Below are 23,353 nucleotides of genomic sequence, written 5' to 3'. Positions count from 1 at the left end.
GAAAAAGAAGAACAACGGGGGACTCACCCCTGCTCCCCAGCAATCCCACTGCCGCTCTCTCTGTACGTGACAGCTGGCCAAAGAGGCCACCCATGCTCGAGCTGTCTACTCCCTAAGGGACAGTAGTACTTCCCAGTTATGATAATGGCATTTCTGTGTCCTCTTATCTTTTCATCATTGGACGATGCTTCACAGTCTTCATCTTTACTCATTTATGTGACTGGACAGACTAGTTATTGGCTTTTTCACAACAATTCAACAAAAATTAATGAAGCACAGAAGCCCAATGGGAAGATCGCTGTGTATTCCTAATCCTCCTAGAGGATCGCTCCCAACAGAGACGACAGATCGGATCTCTTCCGTGTCATCCCTCAGCGTCCCAGCACGTCGTTGCCCACGACCCACGCGCCACCAGCTGCCCATCGCTGGTCAGGATTTGCCCTCTTTTCCCTCAGTCCTGTCTGTTTCTTGATTTATTAACTTTTCAATTGACTAATAATAACAAAATTAACTTACATCATCACAATAACCCAAGAACAAGGCTCTTGGGTCCCCCTAACACGTCTGACATCTCCCTCACCACTAACAACGGTAGTTGGCACAGACTCACCAAGGGTCACGTGGTCCACATGAAGCCCACCGTGGGCCATGCTTTAACAGGACAGAGCATGTTCTTAAACCAGTCACCCACACCGGGACACGAGCTCGTGGACTCCCACTGGTCCCCACACTCCTCACACAGGGTTCTTGGCCACGGCAGAAGTGGTAACTCGGCGCGGTGCGGTCACTCTGAGGGTAAGCACGGAGATAAAACGCCGAGGCGCCCTTGCCATGAAAACATGCTTTTCTCATTTCACTTTTTAGTCATTTCGGCACTTAGCTTTGTAGGGTGATTATTTCTTTTTCTCTAGATGACCCACTCACATTTACTGCCAATCCAAACAAGAATACGGAATACTATATGTCCTCAGCTTTATCATTCTTACCCCCAAAACGTAACGGCTTGGCCCATTTACGCTACATGAGCTCCCGTGGTTCTGAGTCATATCAGTAATAATATTCGCCTGACCATGTATTTCATAGCTTCTCTGTCCCACCCTTTTCATCTGTCTACTCTGATGTGTTTACTCTTTTGTTTATTCACTTATAATAAAATCAAATCCATGAAGCACCGATGGCTGAGATATTACCCTTAAGAAGTCCTGGAATCTATCCATCACAGTCTTGTTCCCACTGATTTAAACACTTAAATCCCTCTTTGTAATGGACCTCAGAAGGTCATAGATGTTTTGATCATGAAGTATAGTTCAGAATGCATTCCACTCACATCACTGGCCCACGGCTGGCCTTGTCCACACAATGTGTATGGCCGTCCTCTACAGAGAACGAGCCCAGCGTCAGCACTGAACACGGACCAGCACTCACAGCTGCTGTGCGCTCTTCCCTCACGAGGCAAACAGGGCACATCTCCATCAACGACGGGACTTGAGGGAAAACCTACAACAGAAATTCAAAGAGCTATTAAAATGAGTGACACGGCCCCGACTACTGTTAGAACCATCCTGAACAACACTACATCAAATGAACCCCAGACTGTACCCGGACAAGCCTGTCCTTTGGCCGCATTCACGTTTGCAGCCCTTACTCATTGTCAGTCTCTCCCCCTAGAGCAGAGGCCGCCTGGAGATCTCAGTGCTTCAGAACGCACCGTCGGCTCCAGGGCTCCCAATGGGGATGTGTAAAGAGGTGAAAATAATGAGACATTTTCTCCACCGAACTACGCTTTACCCCTTCCATTTACTTAGAATTTTAGATAGCACCCTGTTTTTCCTGATAAAACACACCAAGCGGAGCTCTCTCTGACCCAGAGGAAGGGCATCACTCATCATTGCGTCTGTCTGACTCTCCAAATGCTGCCCCCCGCCAGGCAGCCTCCGCAGCGCTTGAGAACATGTTAGGAAACACAGATTCCCAGATCCCATGCCAACCCCACCGAATCGGAAATGTCCACAGGCTGTATTTCAACCCACCCTCCGGGGGATCCTCAGAGTCAGGGTTGAGGAGCGCTGACCTATGGTACCCTAACCCAAAGAGGTAACACCCTTGAACTGTGGGTTTCTTACCACACCGCCCTGTTTCACAATCTTACGAAAAGTAACTTCTGCCTCACCATGTTCTTCCTTAACTGAGCTATCTTCGCCTTTTCCAACTGCCTATCACCTATCTATCTAGCTAACACAGCTACCAATTCTTCCACTTATTCCCTTAGAATAATGCGATCAACCCCCAGGGTCCCCCCTGAAACCCCATGGTTAGACTCTCAAAAATGACTAAAATCCAGCTGGGAGCTTACTCCCACAAGTGTAATGGGCCCGCTCTTTCTGAGGGATGAGCTTCAGCAATGCAGAAACGAATGCATCAGGAGACATGTCCAGAATGCACTGCACTCACATCATGGGCCCGCGCATGGCTCTCCCCCTCCAACTCACACGGTCTTTGATGAGATAAGAACCACCGTGACCGCACCGTCCACTTGCCGTCCGAACACCTTCGATATCTGCGTCTTCCTGGGAATCGCTTCACTGAATTACCAGCTCAGATCGCTCCCTCGGAGGACCGTTTACAAACTGTGGTACAACCCGAACAGGGAATAGTAAGTCATTTTGAAAGTGAATGTGAAATCCTCAAACTTCTGAAAAGCTGTACTAAACCTGACACATAGCATGTCTTCATCGAAGGCCCATGTTTCATACAGGTACATAGCTAGGCATGAACAGCTTTAACTTCATTCATTCTGTAGTTAATGAGAACGTGGACAAACTACTGATATTTTCTTTTAAGAAAGTGAAAGCTGTTTAACTTCCCAGAAACCCAGGAGAGAAATGCTATTGCGTGCCTCCAGCTAATTTGCCTTACTCGAACGGATATGAGAAAATACATTTTTCTCGAGAGGGACACACCAGGAGTACACCCAACACATGATGTCTCAACACACACACACACACACGCATCACTGTCACGTGCCCTGTCCCCTGTGAGCTTATTAAACTATTAACCCATCATGAATCTACGGTGAAGAGCCTATCTGAACAATCTCAGACAACGACACTGTTTAGCACTGACTACGTCCACTTGCTCACTGTTGTATCAGGGACTACTCACTCTGTGCCAATGTTACTGAGGAATAACTGACAAATATACTTGTAAGTCTTCAATTTTGTCACTGGTTCATACTGGGCTCTCTTTAATGTAATTAGGTGATTAAATTATATGATTTTTCCCTGCTTATTAATTTAAAAGAACACACCTGCTCCCCAGACACAACACAAAAAATGGACATCAACAATTACGCGCATCGCTCCCGGGCCCCTTAAGCTGAGATACAAAAGCTTCTCCCCATTGTTAATGGAGTTCAGTTCTTTGGCCGTGGATTGGGAATGTTTGTTTCATTTTATATGCCATTGTTCTTCCACATCTGGCCATCGTTTTCCTTCATTTACTCATACATTTGTGTAGTTATTATTCTATTAACTTGTAATAAGCAACAAAGTCTGTTCTGCGTGAGACCTCAGAGTTCTTGGTGGGCATAGTCACCCGTGACTCATCTGTCCCAGTCCTCTGGTTCTTGGGTCTTTATAATTCTGTGAAGACATAAAGCATTAATTCACTAATAACATATACCCATGATTTTTTAAAAAAAACTTTAATATCCCTGAACTTCTGATATAAAATCTCTTTTCAAAGAGCAGATAGTCCCGATCCGTTTTGCTAATCACTCTCAGTGCTGAATATGTGTAGTAGTGAAAATACTTGCTTCGTTTGAGGCTCTTTCTCATTAATCCATGACTGGCACGGGCTAATCTCTCCCATCTGTCTATAGAATTATTTCCCTCGGCAACACATCCCTTTCATTAAACGACTTCAATGTTTCAAATAAGAATTAATCAACATAATGCTTCACATTAATTGCATTTTGGGGCCCTGGTTGACATTTACTGATTACATTTCACACTTTTTAGTAACACAGTGATTACCCTTAAATAAACCACCCAAACGGAGCCGGCACACTGACATCACTCACGTGGTCGGGCGCCCGGGCACCACTGCAGAGCCCGAGAGCGTGGAGGGGCCCTGAAATCTGCTCGAGTGCGTCCATTCTGAGGAGACAGAGCACAGTAGACGGTTTAAAAAGGTTGAGATCTACTATCTATTGATCTTGCAGTTACCTTTTAATTAGTCGTTTAGGAAACTAGCAATTTGGAGAAAATGTTTAAATTCTCCAAAGAGCCCCGGCTGGTATAGCTCAGTGGATTGAGGGCCGGCCTGTGAACCAAAGTGTCTCTGGTTTGAGTCCCAGTCAGGGCACGTGCCTGGGTTGCAGGCCAGGTCCCCAGTGCGGGGCATCCAAGAGGCAACTACACACTGATGTTTCTCTCTCTCTCTTTCTCTTTCCCTCCCCCTCTGCCTAAAAATAAATAAATAAAATCTTTAAAAATAAAAAATAAAGTAAATCCTCCAAAGTAAACCAATGTCTCTCTGGATATTTTTGTATTTGGGCAATGCTTCGTGATCATCACTTACTCATATGTTGGTGGTGACTGTTTCATTGATCCGACGGGAACAGAGAGAAAATGCATGGATATACATCACACACAGGACCCGTGCGCACTCCCGACACCTGTCCAGAGGGTCCCTTCAAACAGGCCACGGCCCAGAGACTCCTTCATGCTGGGCCTCACAGGCAGACACATGTTCGTTGTACATGTTGTACATGACTCAGGCGCCACCAGGAGTCATTGTTGATCCATATTTGTTGCTCCTGTTCTTCCTGCTTTTCCACATCGCCTACTGAGTCATTCATTCATTCATTAATAGAGTTTTAAGAGTCTATTATTCACAAAAACTCAAAAAAGCCTTTATATCCCTAAACTGTGTCTGGAATCATTCTCACATAAATCTCTCTCTCATCTTATTTTTCTTATATCCATGAATCAATCTAATCGATTTTTATCAATCCATAAAATAAAGCCCGTATTTGTCAGTGGGCTAGAGTTGGCCCTACTGGATAATATTTCAGACTCTTTAATGATACAGTGAGTACCATTTAAAACTAAACACTGGAAATAAGACAAGAACTTCAATTATCACTCCCATGGTCTCCACGCCCCTACAACATAGAGGCAACCACAGAGCTCGGGACCGTGGAAGACGCTGGGATGCAGCTCACGTGCATCCATTCTGAGAGGACGGAGCACAGCAGATGGTAATAAAATTGAAAACTAATCTCCACTGATCTTTGACCTCCAATATTTCAATTACTTCATCCTTTAGGTATCTGTTGAGTAATGATAATATTTGTTTTCCTCTTAGTAAATTACACATCAGAGTTGTAACTACTCAGAGTAGTAACTATTACTTATCATTTTAAGTATCACTTTTAGTCAAAGATGTAATACACTTGATCCATTTAATATTGACTCCAATATACATTAGTATTGTTTTTCTTTACATTTCAACAATAAACAATACTTCACCCTCTTCATCTTCTGCATTTACTTTATCATTTACTTCTATAGTAATATTTTATAAAATTTATGAACACAAAACCCAGAACAAGAGCTTTCTATATTCCTGAATGTTCCTGATATCTGTCTGTACAACCTCTTCCAACAGAGAGAAGGAACAAGATTTCTTTGCTGGACCTCAGAGTACCTGACACACCTATATTCACCCCACACGACTCGCAGGCCACCAGGTGTCATCCTCGGTACAGGCTGGGCCTCGGCTTCTTCATCCTCATCCTTTCTGTTTACTGAGCAATTCACCAATTCATGAATAATAATAGTAATAAAATAAATACCTGGGAATCACAAATACTCAGGGACAAGATCCTTAATATCTCTAACATCTCGCTATAGAAACATTTGCCTCAACGAATAAGCCTCTTTTCTTGAACAGTTTCATTGATTCAAATACCTGTTGGTTGACATAAGGTTTCATGTCAATTCCGTATTTATGCTGGGGGCACGACTAGCTTTCTTTGACTGTATTTAATACTATTTTTTAACATTATAGTAAATACTCTAAAAACCAACCCAGACTGAGAGAAGAATTTGACTATTACTCACATGTACCTGCCCACAGGGACAACCCGTGGAGCCCCTGCTGGTGGCCCAAGTCTGAAGCAGCACCAGCGTGTCCACCTGAGGAGTGCAAAGCAGAGCAGATGCTAGTGGGGCTCAGGGACGATATACTGATGCACGCACTTCCCCTCTCATTCCCTCAGTCCCTCAGGGACACAGTGGGCATTCATTCACTTTCTCCTGGCAATAGCAAACTTGACCCAGACCAAGAAGAGGAACTCTGACAGCTATTGATTGCCCGCATCATCCTTAGCCGAAGAGGCGGGACACTTCAACCATTTGCATGTTTTAATGGACTGCAGTTATTTTCAATAAATGCTAATAACTTTTAATGTCCATCCTCTTCATCTTAAATAATTTATATCTGTAAATTGATTCCTTTTTGAGCCATTTCTTGTAATAAAATCAAAATTCCTGAAAATGAACCAAGAAAATGGTCCTTTCTCCTTCCCTAACATCTGTTCGTAGGATCACTTCAAACAGAGGCAACGACTCTGCTTCTCTGGATCGGACCTCAGGGTTTCGGGCACGCTGTGCTCACCATCTCTGTGTGACTCATCCTGCACCCGACTGTCATCCCGGGTCCACCTTGGGCCTCCCTTTCTTCACTGTCCTATGCATTGACTCAGTCATGAAGTCCTTCATTTATTGATTTTTAAAACCCTATCTTCCACAAAAACTAAGGAAGAAGAGCCACGAACATTCCCCATCTGCTATAGGATGATCTGCCACATTGGTACCTCTCTCTCTCTCTCTCTCACCAATATTGCACTATGCACTGGTAAATACAATGCTTCATAATGGCCCATGTTTATCATTTTCCATGGTTGGTGTTTTGGATTATATTTTACACTTTTAGCAATAGAGTGAATACCCTTTTAGAAAATTTCTCAAACAAATACAGGAACTTAACCTTTACTCACATGCGTCCCAGCTTTCCCAGAGCACAGCACAAATCTCGTTACCATGGAAAACCCTTAAATCAGCTTGAGTGTGTTGATTCTGAGGAGTACAAGACAGAGTGGATGATTAACAACTGAAACCTTTCCTCCATTAGCCATTTTCCTCTCATTTCATTTTTCACTTATTCACTTATTTAATTTTCATAATATATTTATATTAAAAAATTAACATCCTCAGCTTAATACTGACACAGGCTTATAAAACTGAATGTTACTTATTAGAAAAAGAGGCAACGCCCTTGGTCCATTTATTTCTTAGCATCAGTTTCTTCAGTTTAGTAATAGTAATAGAAATAGCAATAGTGTTTCTTGCCTCACTGCATATATGCAGAGTTTATAAGGCTCTGTCCTTTTCTTATTTAGTTACACATTGGTTTATGGGTTCTATCATCAATTCATTTCTATTAAATCCGTGAACCCAAAACTACAAGAACCGTCTCCCTGCATATTCCTCAGATGGATCCCCAGGGTCATTTGCACGAGGAAACAGACCAGATTCCTTCCACATGGACCTCAGACTTCCAGACACAGAGCAGTCATCGTATGGGACTCGTACGCCACCAGTGGTCATCACCGGTCCAGGTTCAGGCCTCTTCTTCCTCGTCCTCACCCAGGTTTGCTTACACGCTGATCCACCCATCTACCCCTGACAATCAGCACGGGCGTGTGACAGGATAAGAGCCTTCGGGAGCATGGTCACACTCCTTTGGGACCCGTGCTTCACTGTTGACACCTCTTTCAGTGACCACCCTCCTCGCTCCAAGGAGGGCAAGTCAACCTGATGGTTCAGGCATTTCCAACTTAATCGCTGGACCAGGGTTGTCTTTTTTCCTCTACCTACTGCTTTGTGAGTTACTACGGCCACCCTGCACGGGCCACCCTACCAAGATGAGAACGTGGATGATCACTCACACTGGCGTTTTGGGATCCGGGCTCCGGCGTGGAGCTGCTGCGGCCAGCAGAGGTTCCCATCCCTTCAGGCGCTTCCGTCTGAGAAGCACAAAGTGAAAGAGACGGTAACAGCACTGAGACGCCGCCTCCGCCCTGCCAGAGTTGATCACTTAGAACGCAATGACAAGGGGTAGCACCTACGGTCTGACTCGCCTGGGACCCGGAATGAGAGCCTCTCCCAGAGCCAAGGCCGTTTGCTTTCCGTCAGGGAATTCAGTACTTTCGATACCTCTGGGCTGTGTTCACGGTCTCAGCACAGACGAAGGCTATGTGCTCTTCATCTGCGTGTCCCTAACTCTACACTGAGTCTGAAATCGACCCATTGGTAATAAAAGGACCAAAATCCATGAACACTGAGATGATGGACCCTTCAGAGTCCCACACATCAGTCTATAGAGTCATTTCAAGCAGAGGCACCAGACTGTGCTACTTTTTGCGTTGGGCGTGAGAGTCATGTGAACCTGGCGTCTCTCTCTCTCTAAATGTCCTTCTGTGCCGTCCTCACTCTTCCGGGAGTGCTGGGGGGGAGGGGGACGTGCCTGCGAGGTGAGGTGCAGGGAGGGGAACGGTGCGGGCACTGTGACAGAGTGCTGGGCGACTACCGGCCTGCTGAGAAGCAGGCAGAAGGAGAACCGTCTGCCTCCGAGGATTCTGGGTCATCGCGCTGTGACAATATCTGAGTTTGGGTGTCAGGAGCAGACGACGTTGATGACTGAGGAAATGTAGTATTTGTAGACTATAGTTAACCGTGGGTACCAAAACCACAAAAAGAAAACCCATGGATAAGGGGGGAGAAACTGTGACTAAGCTGGGAGGTTTACTGTATTTCTTTAAATGTTCTATCATTGATCTACTAATAATAAATATAAACTGATAAATTCAGGGTAAGAAAGTGGTCTTTGTATATTTCCACCACCTGTCCACAGCACCGTTTACAAAGGAGGGATCTGGCTACCTCTGTTCTGTGTAGGACCCCAGAATTCCAGACACACGCTCTTCCACACACACGCCCGCCACTCATACGCCACCAGGTGTTGCCACTGGTTCAGGTTTGGGTCTCCTTTTCATCATTCATTTCTACATTTGTGTCAAATAAATCATTAATTCATAAATGCCAATGAAACAAACACATGATTCACAAAAACCAAGGACAAGATCCTTGACCATCTCTCATGTTGGTCTATAGAATCATTTCCCGTGCGAACTGATTCTCCCTCATGTTACTGACTAATCAACATAGTGTTTCATGTCACTTATCACTGGGTCACAGTTAACTTTTTTATGTTTAATATTTTTTAATAATTTGATGAATACGTTTAAACAAATGACCCAATCTAAGACAACTTAATAAACCGGTATTTGTCAATATATGTTCATCTTTTCCATCATTCACATCTGCATAAGTTCAATTAATTCGTTTGTTCACCAGTATTAATTTTTAAAACTGTATGATTCATAAAAAACAAGAATAAGAGCAATGAATATTCTACATCTGCATATAAAATCATCTGCCACATTGATATATCTCTTTAATTAATTATCATCAATGTTTCATATATGAATTTATACAGGTAATAGTTTAGACCAATCCCATACGTATCATTCATGATAGTTGGCATCTTGGATTATATTTTATTTCATACTCTTAATGATGCAGTGAATATTTGAGAAAAAAAGACATGAAATTTTTTCAATGTTTTACTCACATCGGTCTCTACGCTCACCGCCCAAAGAGGCACCCACAGAGTGCGCGACCACGGGCGACGAGCCAGCCCGCTCCGGCACCTGCGTTCTGAGGAGGCAGAACAGACCGGGCGATAACAAGAGTGAGACTTTCTCTCAACTGCTCCTTCCCCTCCCCTTATTTCATTTACTCAGCCATAAAGGTACTACTGTATTTCATAACTTATACATATGCATAAGTATAAATATAAATATAATGATATGATTCCTTAGAGAAGGAGGTGATGCCCTTGGTCCATTTATTTCCAAACATCCGTTTCTGCAGTTTATAGTAATAGCATTTCATGCCTCACCCCATATATTCACAGGTGATAAGGCTGCGTCCTTGTGTATTTCGTTATATGTTTGTTTATGGTTCTATTAGTGATTCATGTACACTAATAATATAAAAATTCATAAATCCGAAATTACAGGAACAACAGGATCACTTGCACTAGGGAAAACAGACTAGATTCCTTCCACATGGACCTCAGACTTCCAGACACAGAGCAGTCACCGTATAGGACTCGTGCGCCATCTGTCATCATCACTGGTCCAGGTTCGGGCCTCTTCTTCCTTGTCCTCCGCTGCGCTAGTTCACACACTAACCATCTACCCCCTACTGACACTTAACCACTTATCTGCGAGTCACAGAAGCTCACGGACCAGGGCCTTAGAATCTTTACCATTGTTCTTTAGAACAGTTGGTTAACTGAAGTTTATTAATCGTCCTCCTTATTCCAAAGATATATAGATTAGTCTACACAATATTTCATGCATTTCAAACTTCATCATTGGGACATGGTGGTTGTTTTTGCCTATGCTGAGTATTTTTTTTTAAATATGTATCTAATCCCCTAAACAAACCAGGAAAGGTGAGGACTCTGACGATGACTCACACTGGATGCTACGCTGGATGCCACGCTCCTGCAGGTCGGCACAGAGACCGCTGACCCAGGCGCAGTGCGGAACTCAGCTTGGGCGTGTCCGCTCTAAAACGTGGGAAGCAGAGTAGATGACAACGTGATTGAGACATTCTCTGTTGTGGTCCTTGCTCTACATTTCATTATTTGGTGATTAAGTTAGATAGTAATGTGCGGTAATACAGATTTGATTTACTCTTAACAAACATTAAACTTTCCATTAACACCAAACAAGAATATTAGTCATCTTTTATATTATCGATAACATCCTTAGTTAAAGGTGATGCCTTTGATCCATGTATTTCTGTAGTGACTTAGTCTTTCAATATTTATTATCTCTTGTCTTACATTTTTATCATAATTGGATGATGCTTCACCTTCTTCATCTTTATTTATAATTGATTTTTATTCATTTATTATCATAGAATAACAATCCATAAACTAGATCCTTATAACATTCTAAACCTATCTATAAAATTACTGCTAACTTGGATAATAAATTAGAATCCTTTGTAGGTTGGACCTCAGAGTTCCAGAGTATTCATCATCAATGACTCATACGCCACCAGTAGTCATCATTGGTCCAAGCTCGGCATTTTTTTTATCCACTCCCATTTATGTTTCTTTATTAATTCATCAATTTATCTGATTATAATAAAATTAACTACAAAGCTCAACAAAAGCTAGACCATGAGCCTTAGATAGTCCTACATCTCCCTATAGAATCATTTCCTTCACCAAAATAGCTCTGTCATTAATCACTCTCCAAGCTTCATATAGGGATTAATAAATACAACGTTACATGTCGAGTCCACATTTGCCAGTGGACCACAGTCGGCTTTCTTTGGTCACACTTTGCAAATGCAGAGTACACACCCGTAAAACTCACATTTGTTTCTATGCACCGAACGGAGACAAGCAGACATCTCGTGAACATGGAGAACCCCTTTTCTCAGCTCCAGTGCCTCCTTTCTGAGAAGTTCAAAACACGGGAGAAAAAAAACTCAGACTCTGCACTCACTTCGCTTTACGCGTTCAATTTCCTCACTTAAATGTTCATGCATTTACCTCATTTACAATGGCTCACACTCACTGGTACTTATTTACTTAGGTGTGTTTATAGCTCTCGCTGATCTATCTACGCTAATCGAATCCTGATCCGGGACCACATCAACCAAGAGCATAACCTGCTCCCGTTACTAGCATCTGTCACTATGGCCCTTTCCAACAGAGGGTACGGACTAAATTTCTCCGGTGTTGGACCTCAGCGTTCCCGACACATAGCATTCATCATCCATGACTCCTACGCCACCAGTTGTCATCATTGGTCCAGGACTGGCTCTCTTCTTCTCCATTAATTTACTGATCAATTCATCAATTCACTAATAACTAAATGACTGAATCTCAAAAACTTAAAAGCAAGATCTTGAAGTAGCCTCAATAGCTAGCTATGTGATCATCTGTTGCCTTGATTGTATCTTTTATTAATCATTCCTATTTCTGACAATATGGACTAATCAACACAATGTTCATATGTCATATGTTAATATGACATAATGACAATGTCATATTAATCACTGGGCCATGGGTAGCCTTCTTGGATTCTTTTAACAATACAGTGAATATCCTTTAACAACTACCTGAGCCAAGGCAAAGACCGACCACACTCACCTGGTCTCCGTGCCCCTCACGCACGGAGCATAACACAGAGCTCGTGACCACAGAGGATGCTTCAGTCCACCGGGAGCGCTCCTTCAGAGACAATACGACAGAACAAAGGACAAATGAAAAGACTGGCATATCCTCTCCATTTATCCTGAACTCCTCCTATCACTTCGTTAGCCATTTAAGTGTGTACTAAATTGTGCATGTTTTTCTTGAGATAACAACGTTGAAGACGGCGCTGACCAACAAGAATACGGACTATTATTTGTAGTGCGTGCACCATTCCTCAGTTAAAGAGGGAATATCTTTAAGACATTTATTTCTTAATGGACTTTGGTGTTTTTAATATATATTAATAGTATTTCAGGCCACATCATATATTTTCATAATTAGACAATGTTTCACCCTATTTATTTATATATTTGTATTATTCTTCCCATTTATAATAATAGAATCCGTTTACATTTTACATTAATTAATGGACTAATAAACTGTACAAATGAATGAATGGTCTTGCTTTTTTCTCCTTAACTGACCACAGATGTGCTGAACTGGCCCACGCATGACCTCCACTCATTTTATTTGTAGATGCAGCTATTTATGCCCTTTCGATAAGAGTTAACACGCATGAAGCAATTCCTCTGGCTGTTACTTACTTAAGTTTCTATGGTCCTTGCACTGAATCATTCTGTCCGTTCTGTAAAGGACAAAGCAAATATAAAATATGTTAGAGAGATCAGCCTAGATTCAGATTTTTAAAACTGACCTAAGTCAACAGTAACTGATTACGAATAAACCTCAGTGCTTGTTATATATTAAACCTCTGAGTGACTTATTGATTGATTCAACTATTAAACTTAACTGATACAATGAACACCTTGGAAAACAACAACCCACAAAATAAGAACCATGAGCATTAGACGTGTCTATTTCTACGTCCTCTGCCCAGGAAGGTAAGCACTATTGTCTTCTTTCTAAGTGAATCTCGCCCGGAACGAATGAGGTTGATCTGAGTTCTAGATTTGAGCATCTTCTCTGCGGTGGTCTATGCTAGTGCGACCTCTGTGTGTGTGTGTGTGCCTTTACCTTCCATCTTTAAAGAAATCACCCCAACAAGTCAAAAAAAGAGATTCTCTCTAACTCTACCCACCACTGCAAAACTGAGAGCTTAGGTCTGCTGTATTCGCCTGGAGAGCAACTGTGTACAGCCGTATTAATCACTCTCCCTGCTTCAGAGCTTATGCTCCTCGGAGGCCCATGCTTTGTCTTCTTCCAAATAATTGATTAAAATATTAACTTATTCTTTTATACGTTAATAATATTAACATTTATGACTCCACAGAAACAGGACAATATTAATGCCCGTCCATATGTGCATTAGGCACAGAAAAAATGATCAGATAATCTTTTCTTGTTCTATTTAAATTAAAAAATAGTGAAGATCATTCCATTAATCACAACTGATCATGTGACCCATTCAACATAGGTCCAAGTGTAAGTCCTATCTCAATTGTGCATTTATTTAATCAATAATTAATTTAAGTTGATTTTTGCTCTTCTCTGAAAAAAAAAAAACCCAACAACCCAACCCAGAAAAATAACATGGGCTCTTCCATGCATTTATCTAAATGCTCTTTACTCAAAAGAGTCAGCTTTAATCAACTTATTTCTTTAACCGGCACTCAGTGCTTCAGAAATGTACTAACAGTGATTTTTATATTACATACGCCATATTTGAACCAGGAATAGCCCATGTTGTCTTTATTCATTCATATGTTTATTTATTCACTCACTGATTTAGTGTAAACACAAAACAAACTCCTGCGTATTCATAATTCCTGGTAGAAGCGTACGTGCCATATAGCTCACAAAGAGGGATTTGTTGGCAGTGGACCTCAGAGTTAAGGGTTTAATCAAAATCCTCGATTTCAGACACCCCAGGGTACTCATCATTGATCCAGGCTCAGCAACCTTCTTCTTCATTTATACCTTGGTTTCTTGATCTATTCATTGATCCACTAACAGTAATAAAATCAATATTCATAATTTTTGTTATGAAAGCCAAGAACACGATCCTTGAATATGACCAAGGTCCATTTATAGGCTCTTTCCCCATAAACTGTCTCTTTTCTCAATAGACTAGGCTCTTTCTACAGCAGCCATCAGTGAGGCCATGGACGGGTCAGTTCCCATCCTGCTTCACACGCGTCCTATTCCCGCTGCCTTGCATCGCCGCTGGACTCCTCCCTCAGCGAGGAGCAGGCCAGCAGAGCTTGGTGTGATAATATGAATTTGCTGTAACCAGGCTCCCCAACACGGCCTCCAATAACCACATGTCCTATAGGTAAGGACTTCGAAGTGCAGCTCCTCACCTGAGGAGCTAAATTTAACATTCACTTGACTTGATTTATTTTAAATTGAAAAACCCCATGTGGCTAGGTGCAACCACATTGCACAGCGCAGCCCCCCACTTTATTACTGAATAAACTGTTTAAATCAAATGCAGTGCCAAACTAACAAGAATTATTAATCAGCTTTGAAAATGAACAACATGTCCTGCACCTCAGTTTTAACCAGAACTGTACTGAATTGGATTAACCACCATCTTTGCTTCCTAACACATTCGTATTACCGGTCTGTGCATGGGTTCATTTAAATAACACAATGAACACGGAAAATCACACCCCAACTGACGAGATCTTTTGACTACAGTCTACTTTAGTCTTTGGTTGTCTTACCCCAGCAGCCAAGGCCTCCGCCAGCAGACTGGTCGCGCCGACCACGGCCTTCCATCTGCGGAGTCAGACAAAAGCCAGTGTTCAAAGTAACGAACGCTCCCATCCGCACTGGCGCAGCGACGGTGGTTGTACGGCTCTACGTGAGTCACACAGTGGACTCAAGGCTCACATTGATCACGGAAAAATTCAGCCTTTACCCATAAAGTGCGGGCGCCCACCATCAACACACCCGGATACTCCCAACTCCTGCTGTGAGCTCATTTCCATGAAGGAAAAAAGGAGGCTACTTCATAGTCAACGGACCTCAGACTTCCAGATGACTTTAATCAATACTTTTGATTCAGACACCCTCCAATCTCATCATTGGTCCGGGCTTGGCCCTGTGTTTCTTATCCATTCACACCTTCACTTCCCTGTGGCTCACAAAGTCCCAAGGACAAGGAGACCCTTGCTGTGACTGCGAACTGCCTTGTCACAGAGCGTGGAGACCGGTCTCAGTGCAAACCTTGCTCCGTACTCGACCACCACTCAAAGTGGCCCATGGTTCAGGCCATGGCCATGTGATTTGGCCAATTTAAAACCCAGCGTCACAGGCCACCCAAAACCACAGTGGTGGCACACAGGTAGGACCCAGACGTGTTCCCCATTCTAAGGGCTTCCTCTGACGGTTAACAGCCTGGGCTTCTACCAGCGCGGAAGTGCTTGCAGCGATGTGGGCCAGAAGCAATGGGGAGCAGCGAACAGTTGCGGACATGAATTAAACGCCCTCCATCGTTTGAAAAGAATGGATTTGAGTTGTGCTGAAAAGCAATTCTGCTTCTAGACCCACATACCACATTCCTATCTTTGTTCCATACTTGGTATTCTTGGCCTTCATTTCTATCGCCTTTGTGGCATTGCCAGTGACCACACGTGACCAAACCACACCAGGGACAGAAACTTTGTCACTTACGTGGCTCCTTGCCCAAGACCTCCATCACTGGACGAGGACTGAATCCAACGCGGCATGTTCATTCGCGGTGTGTCCAAAGGCGGGTTTGTAAAAGAATGGAGAGCGTAAGTTCAGATTTTTAAATAGAAGTCAGTCGTCCATTCCTAGATTAATCCTAAACATCAGGTTGTGTCACCTGTTCATTGTCAATCCCACAGCTGTTTCCTTTTCCCCTCTGACTTAATACTTAGTGGGAAACAACATAATGAAGACCTTTCAGTCTACAGCCAATACCTGCCTACACACCCCCACCAAGCAGCAAAAACACATCACTTTTTAATGGGGAAAAAGTTCACAAAATGAGACTGTGTCACCCAACGACCTGACCAAGGGGCCACACTGGGCTTAATTTCACCTGTTTATTGGTTAACTTATTTATGCATTTCTTTAATAACTTTTTCCCTAAAGAACACACAGAACGGTAGAGCCATTTGCTACCCCAAACTAAGCAGTGTTACATTAAGCTTCCCGCCTCAGCACTGCCTGCACTGACGGAACTTCCTGCAGGGACGAGAACGCTCCTTAGGCGCACTGCCCGCTGTGGTGGCCACTCACGCCACACCGCTAAACTGTGGCTCAAACTGTGGCTCGTGTTCACGGGAAACTGACTTTTCACTTTTAATTAATTTGAATTTAAATGTTAATGGCAAGCTGCATTTAGAGAGTGAGGCCTGCGTCTTTTCCACGGAAGCGGCTTCAAGAGGTTGGGACAGGATCGCCCACGCCCCTGCACACATCACACATGCTTCTCACTGCCCCGTGGCTTACGCTTTCTGAAATAATGGATTCAGATGTGAAATTATTCTTTAACTCACTGTTAATAATAGCACCAATATTTGTGAGCCCTAAGGACACTGAGTGGAGCTAAATCTATCCATCTGTTTATTACTCACAGAACTCAATAAAATGCATTTACATTTTTCTTTTTAAGTAAAAATCAGTGAACATAAGAGCATTGGTAATTACTCTTCATTATACTTACATTTTCAGTGTTCATAACTAGACCATTTTTACATTTTAGTATCTATCTAATCATTTGTATTTCATTTTTATTATTGACTCTATTAAATGATTATATACTAAAAGTTTTATACTAATGTGTTTATCATGATTTGTTATGTTGTTATTGAGTTTATTATATTTTATTATAGTATTATTGATTATTAGGAAATCCTGTTACCTTTTGTCCCTTTTACAGAAGAGACAAGCACCAGGAAACTCACCACAACACAGAAGAGCAACATTGGTATTCGAATCCATCTGCAGGCTCCCTACGGAGGAGCAGCCTCCAGTCTACTCCATTTGAACCCAGAATTTCAGAAATGTGTTAACACTGACCCTTAGTTCATCAGCTCCTAGATGAGGTGTAGCCCTCCTCTTTATTTATACTTTATTCACACACTGATTTACTTATAATAATAGAATCCATGTTCGAACAACAGAAGATCAAGAACACGCCCTTGCATTTGCCTCGCCCCTCTGTCCGCCCACTTCCCGTTGATGCAGTGGGTCTCAGAGTCACAGACCGGGTCTGATCAAAGGACTGTGTTGGGTGCCCCACGCACACTCACCATTGGTCCAGACGTGGTATTCTGTGCTTTCCTTGCATATACTGCTCTCAACTTATTCATTGGGTCATTAATAATAATAATATAACCAATGTCCACGAATTAGGAAAATAGAACCAAGACCCTTGAAGGCATGAGCGTGTCTATGAAACTTAACTTCCCACAGACCCAAACGCTAGCCCTCAGCGCACCGCGCCCCCCATCCTGTGTCAGTCAACTGGTCCCTGCTTGGGCCTCTTTCAAAAACACCCGTGTTTGCAAGTTGGTACAATGAACTAGCATTTTACACAAACGTAAAAAATTTTCCATTTTTTCATGGTCGCACCCCCAACAGGTTTATCATCTACCACAGGGTGATAGAGAAGAGTTTCAGTCCGCTGTGGTACCAAAGTAAAGGGGAATATTAAGATATTCTGAAAGTGACTGAGATGCCTTTCATCCTGGTGTTCCAATGAATTCAGCGATGCTGAAGTGGGTTCATCATCATTCTGAATTCACAGCACATTCCAATCAGTGGTCAGGGCGTGACCACCCCTGATCTGCTCGTGCGTGTAACCATTCCTCGCTCCGGAACACTCAGTGGACGGCCACGCCCCCAAAGAGGTACAAAGCAAGATCATCGCCTTGAGACAATAATCAAATCTGACAGTGTGTTCATTCTGAGGAGTACAAAACAAATTTTAAAAAGAGTGGGTCTTCACGTAGCTATTTTACATAATCAATCATCAAGCAACCATAAGCCGTACATCCAGCTCTCAGCATTTGGAACGACAGAGCACTACCTCCCATTCATGAACACGTGTGATTTTGTATTTTAAACAACGATGAGCACCAGTGAATCGAGAAATGAACAAAAATAACTATGATCATCAGGGATGTGTGCCTGCACCTGCCGCCCCCACGGGTGCGTCTGCTAAGGTCCTGTTTCCCGCTGCGCTTTGTGGGGGAAACACGGGAGATTCAGTTCACGGCACACTCTCACCGACAGTCCAAGCCAAACTGTGCTTAATACGCTTATTCATTCACTTCTTTACTTAATTACTCTGGGGCAAAAAGACCATCCCTTCATTTTTTAGAAGAATTCCAAAAACTATAAACAACCATCAAAACAAACCTGAAACACCATTATTTGCCAATGCCTATCTGCACCGTTGGAAAAGCCTAACACTCCTTGTCTTCCTGTGGACAGCAGTCGCGTAGAACACGATGAATCGTGCTGTTTACGCCCGACTGCGTGCTCCCATTGAGGTATTGCTAGCTGCCTGAAGTATAAATGTATATATTTGTTCCCGTAGAATTATACCTCAATGTATGCGAGCCCACCCACACGGGCTAAGTACCTTGAATAATATTTACATAGGTCCTGATGTCATCAGCCCAAAGAACAGCAAACTGGTTCCCTTAACGTATGTTTGCTTACACAAAACCGCATTAAACGACGGCATTAATCACGACTGTGTTTGTATAGAACAGTCTCATCACCGCTCCATGTTCTCCCACTCACTTACACAGTTTACGCAACCAACTATTTATGTAAATGTATTTCCCCCTCCTTCACAACATGACCAGCTGGCAAGCTGCCCCAACACGGAACCGAAACACTGACCCTGAACCCATGACCGCATGCTCCTCCCTCAGGTGATAAGAGCCTTGACCAGTAATTCATTGGGTTTGAGACTCTCAACATTGTCTTAATAATTTTCCATTTTCATTAAAAGCCTTAGAAGTGCACATATCTCTCTTACTTTTCATTCATTGACATATGTCTTTATTTGCAGAATAATTTCACTATAATGATGCAATTCATACCCCAAGCCACAGAGCCCAAGAGTAAGGTCCTGTAGGCTCGTTAGAGGACCATGAGGTGTTTCACTGGGATGGACCCCAGAGTTCAAGTTCATTTAATCAAAATTCTTGCTTCAGAAACCCCATGACATTGCTCAGGGGTCCATGCTGGGAATTTTTTTAACTGGATTGACTAATTTTCTGATTCACAAATAATAATACAATTGCAAAATTCCCAAACAGGATGCTTGAATTTTAGGCTCCTGCCCCACACGCTAATAAACTGCATGATGGCACCCAAGCTGCACGCGTGGACGCAGCCACTCCCTTGCGTTGCGTGTTCTTCCTGTGTGGCCTCCTTTTATTTAGTGTGTGTCCATATGTCAAAGACATTTCAGTGAAAAATAATAGAACTGTCCTTTGCAGTCACCGCCCCCGAAGAGTTTCCTGCCAACTCCGGGCAGCGGAGAGCACTTCCGTCAGCTGCGGCTGTATTGAACTGCCCTGACGATGAATTCAATGACTTCTGTCATCTTCTAAAATCGCGTCAGCTGTGCTGATTTAGATTAAACATAATTTTTGGTTTAGAACACATTCCCATCACTGGCCCACACTTGGAGTGTTTAATGTATGGAGCACAGAATGATTACTTTAGAATTCTGAGGATAACATCCACGAACAAACACTCCAAACAAAGAATGTAAACTAAGGGACTTATATTATTAGTCTTTACGCTCCCTGCTCACAATGACGATTCAGCTGTCCTCGGTTCCCTCTGCGGTGGGAAAAGCAGGTTTAGACTAGATTTACACTTTTTTAAAGGCTGTCAGGCAAATCTAGATAACAATAAACTTTGGGTCAAATGAAATTTTTTTATTCATCCAGTATTGATTTTTAGCTTTTAAAAATATAAAAAAGCCCACCACTAGCCCAAGGTAAAGATCTATAATGACTACAAATCTCCACCTATACGAACATCTATTAAAAAGTTGGTTTCAGTATTTAATGGATTACTGACACAAACACTTTCTCTTTTCTTAACATAAAAAAATTATCGAGCAAGCTCCAAAATCTCAAAACACTGCCTCTTAATTACAGATGCTAATACGCTCTCTATGAAGGAGGGTTACAGACTAAACCTGTTCGTTTTACTTCAGAATTATATTCACATTCATAGTTGTTTGATTGGCCTCTCCTAATTGTTCCAAGAACAAGCCTCGTGGCCTTTCATGTATACATTTCTGTATTCACTCATGCATCGATTCACCTGAAATAATACAGTCTATACCCATGAGCCACAAAAGCCCAGAAACAAGTTTATTGAATTTTCCTAACTCCTCCTCTTCACTGATTTCTGCGGGCAGATTGACTAGCTCTCCCTCCGTGATGGACCTCAAGACTCACACAGAGGGCTTAATCAGAGGCGTGTGTGGGTTCAGATACCGCCACCAATACTCATCATCGATCCAGGCGTGGCTTTCTATGGCTTCCCTCGTTTATGCCTTTTGGAACAGATCAATTCATTCACGGACTCATGGATAGTAATTATGTAATCAATAAAACTCTAATGACACACCAAAAACTGAGGACAAGAGCCTGAACTGCAACCCAGACCCATTCCTGGCTCTTGTTCACAGAGTCTCAGTTACTGTGCACAGCGAACAGGCTTCACGCACTGGGGTTAATCAGCACCGTCCTTCCTGCTGGTCCCTTACTCAGGACACTGCCCCTCTCTCCCCTCACCACGTCTGTCTGCACAGTAAAGTCGCTGTGCTCAGGAACCACAGACCTGTCCTCGTAGCCCACAAGTGACAAAACTGGCATCTGCCATCTTCAAAGGGACAGTAGCCTCAGAGTTAACAGCTGAGACCAGTGTCGGGGAAGGAATACATTGGGCAAAGGGGACAGGAACACTGAGTGGGAAGTTAAGCTGCTTTGGAAACGTGTGGCACCCCCCAGCACTCCCCCGAGGCTCCTTAGTTGCGCTGAATCAAAATAATTCTAAATTTTAGTCATAACACAATGAACCATGGGCTCATGATTGCTATTCCTTAATTCCCTATATTGTTGAGCTGTTTATTTTACTGAAATAATTTTGTGGGCAGCCATGCGTAACCCCCATCCAAGCGTAGAAGTGATATTGACTCACAGCGGTCTCTGTGCTCCTCTGTCCCGGAAGTGCAGGCAGGGTCCTCACGACGCAAGAACGATTACATCGGGTGGGGGCGGATGCTCATTCTACAAAGGAAAAAGTAGCCTCTATTTAAAACTCATGACAGAGACTTTTTAAATTGAAATTTGTCAGAAAGACTAGATTCATCATAAACCCTGCCCGTTCAACATGCTCATCATGTTCCCAAGAATGGCCGTAAGAATCCTTTTATTTATTCACACTTAAGTTTTACTATGAAGTGCTATGAGCACCATTGCTCAGTACGAAATCTGTACATAGGGAGCAAGATCACATTTCAGTTGGATTTATTTGTACAGAATTGAACACATTTAATTTGTTTCACAATACAATCTCATCCACCCTCCAGTCTACGTATTTATTGGCTCATTCACTGATTTATTTTCTTAATCAGGGAATAAAAATACCATGTCCTCATTTTCCTAAAGAAGACCCAAAATGGTTAAACACCAACCCAGAATCAAATTATGACAACTTGGAAAGGCCCAGGTGCACCTTTCAAAGCACAGAAGGGCCCAGCATTTTCCCTAGAATATGTGTTACCGGGGAACAAGATGAACCAGCATCCTGCCATCAAAATGCCTGTTCCTAAGTGGTCAGTGGTTTGCCGAGTGTTTCACAGTAGACTGAGATATAAAATTATACTTCCTCTCTCTTCAACAGAGACATCAGTCTCTGTGGCCTGTGACCTCATTTCCCAGACAAAAACACGGTACATGGCCGTGTGGAGGAACAGACTTGCTCCTGGCTCAGCGTTTTCATTAAAATCAGCAGGAAAGACAGCGTGAGGGCTGTCGTGTAGAACATTTCTCATCACTGGTCTCTGCTTGGCGTTCACGTTCACGTCCATGGTGAATTCACCAGCTACTCAGATGAGTGCACGCGTCTCCATTGCCGTAACAACACACGCAGCGGCCCGCCGCCGGCAGAGAGCAGGACGCAGGCTGCTGCTGCACACACGGCCGGCTCCTCTTCCCGGCAGGAAGGGCCTGTGCTATTAATTTTGTGGAAGTCGAGCCTCGGCCAACTTTTAGTAATAATCCATGTTCCATTAAATTCCTTATTAATAGGTGAATGACCTGTCCTCTTTTTTTTTCATTTATGAACACATTTTACTTAATTTGAGGTCAGTATGATAATAAAAATTAAATGCATTCCAAAGAATCACAAAAGCCCAGAACAACAGAGCGTGGGCTCATCTCCCACACAGGGGAGGATGATGTGGACCTCAGAGTTGCGTGTGGGTTTAATCAAAACTCCTGTTTCAGATACCCCATGGTACTCATCACTGGTCCAGGCGTGTTTTTCTTTCTTTATGCTTTCCCTTATTTATTTATTTATTCATTGATCCATGAATCACAATGAAATCACAAAATGCCAGGAACAAGATGTTCTCATTACTGATTCTTTCCCCATAAATAAAGAGACTAGATCTGATTGTCTGGCGGACCCCAGAGAGCTTGTATGATCAATCAAACCCACGCTCCGGACCGAGCCCACGTTCGCCATCGGTGCTTCGGCGGCTTTCTGTGGTTTAATTAGCCCATGTTTGAAAGATGCTTCAGTGAGAGGTGGGGAAACCACCGCCGCTGATCCCTTCTCAGACACAATGTCCCCTCGGCTCTGGGCCGCCACGCGCACGGGCATCAGCCAGTGCTCTACAAACACACCAGTGTTTAAGCCATTAGTGGAGGAAATGAATGTAGTATTAAGT

The 23,353-nt window shown here is 43.0% G+C and overlaps 2 non-coding genes and 6 pseudogenes across 2 annotated transcripts; all 8 read right to left on the bottom strand.

The window, feature by feature from the left end:
* Positions 1–5,696: 5,696 nt before the first annotated feature.
* On the bottom strand, positions 5,697–5,772 carry LOC112312081 (small nucleolar RNA SNORD113/SNORD114 family; annotated as a pseudogene).
* Positions 5,773–7,611: 1,839 nt separating this feature from the next.
* On the bottom strand, positions 7,612–7,686 carry LOC112312073 (small nucleolar RNA SNORD113/SNORD114 family; annotated as a pseudogene).
* A 2,575-nt stretch (positions 7,687–10,261) lies between these two features.
* Positions 10,262–10,336, bottom strand: LOC112312076 (small nucleolar RNA SNORD113/SNORD114 family; annotated as a pseudogene).
* An 882-nt stretch (positions 10,337–11,218) lies between these two features.
* LOC112312070 (small nucleolar RNA SNORD113/SNORD114 family) lies at positions 11,219–11,287 on the bottom strand. Its single transcript, XR_002975524.1, has one exon. It is a non-coding gene; the product is annotated as a small nucleolar RNA SNORD113/SNORD114 family (small nucleolar RNA).
* A 671-nt stretch (positions 11,288–11,958) lies between these two features.
* Positions 11,959–12,033, bottom strand: LOC112312072 (small nucleolar RNA SNORD113/SNORD114 family; annotated as a pseudogene).
* A 2,221-nt stretch (positions 12,034–14,254) lies between these two features.
* LOC112312079 (small nucleolar RNA SNORD113/SNORD114 family) lies at positions 14,255–14,326 on the bottom strand. Its single transcript, XR_002975528.1, has one exon. It is a non-coding gene; the product is annotated as a small nucleolar RNA SNORD113/SNORD114 family (small nucleolar RNA).
* Positions 14,327–15,401: 1,075 nt separating this feature from the next.
* On the bottom strand, positions 15,402–15,475 carry LOC112312077 (small nucleolar RNA SNORD113/SNORD114 family; annotated as a pseudogene).
* Positions 15,476–22,860: 7,385 nt separating this feature from the next.
* Positions 22,861–22,935, bottom strand: LOC112312080 (small nucleolar RNA SNORD113/SNORD114 family; annotated as a pseudogene).
* Positions 22,936–23,353: the final 418 nt, after the last annotated feature.

Source organism: Desmodus rotundus, chromosome 7 (assembly GCF_022682495.2).
Source record: "Desmodus rotundus isolate HL8 chromosome 7, HLdesRot8A.1, whole genome shotgun sequence".
NCBI classification, from domain to species: Eukaryota; Metazoa; Chordata; class Mammalia; order Chiroptera; family Phyllostomidae; genus Desmodus; species Desmodus rotundus.
Note: the sequence above shows the minus strand (reverse complement) of the source record. Positions and strands in the feature narration are given on the sequence as shown.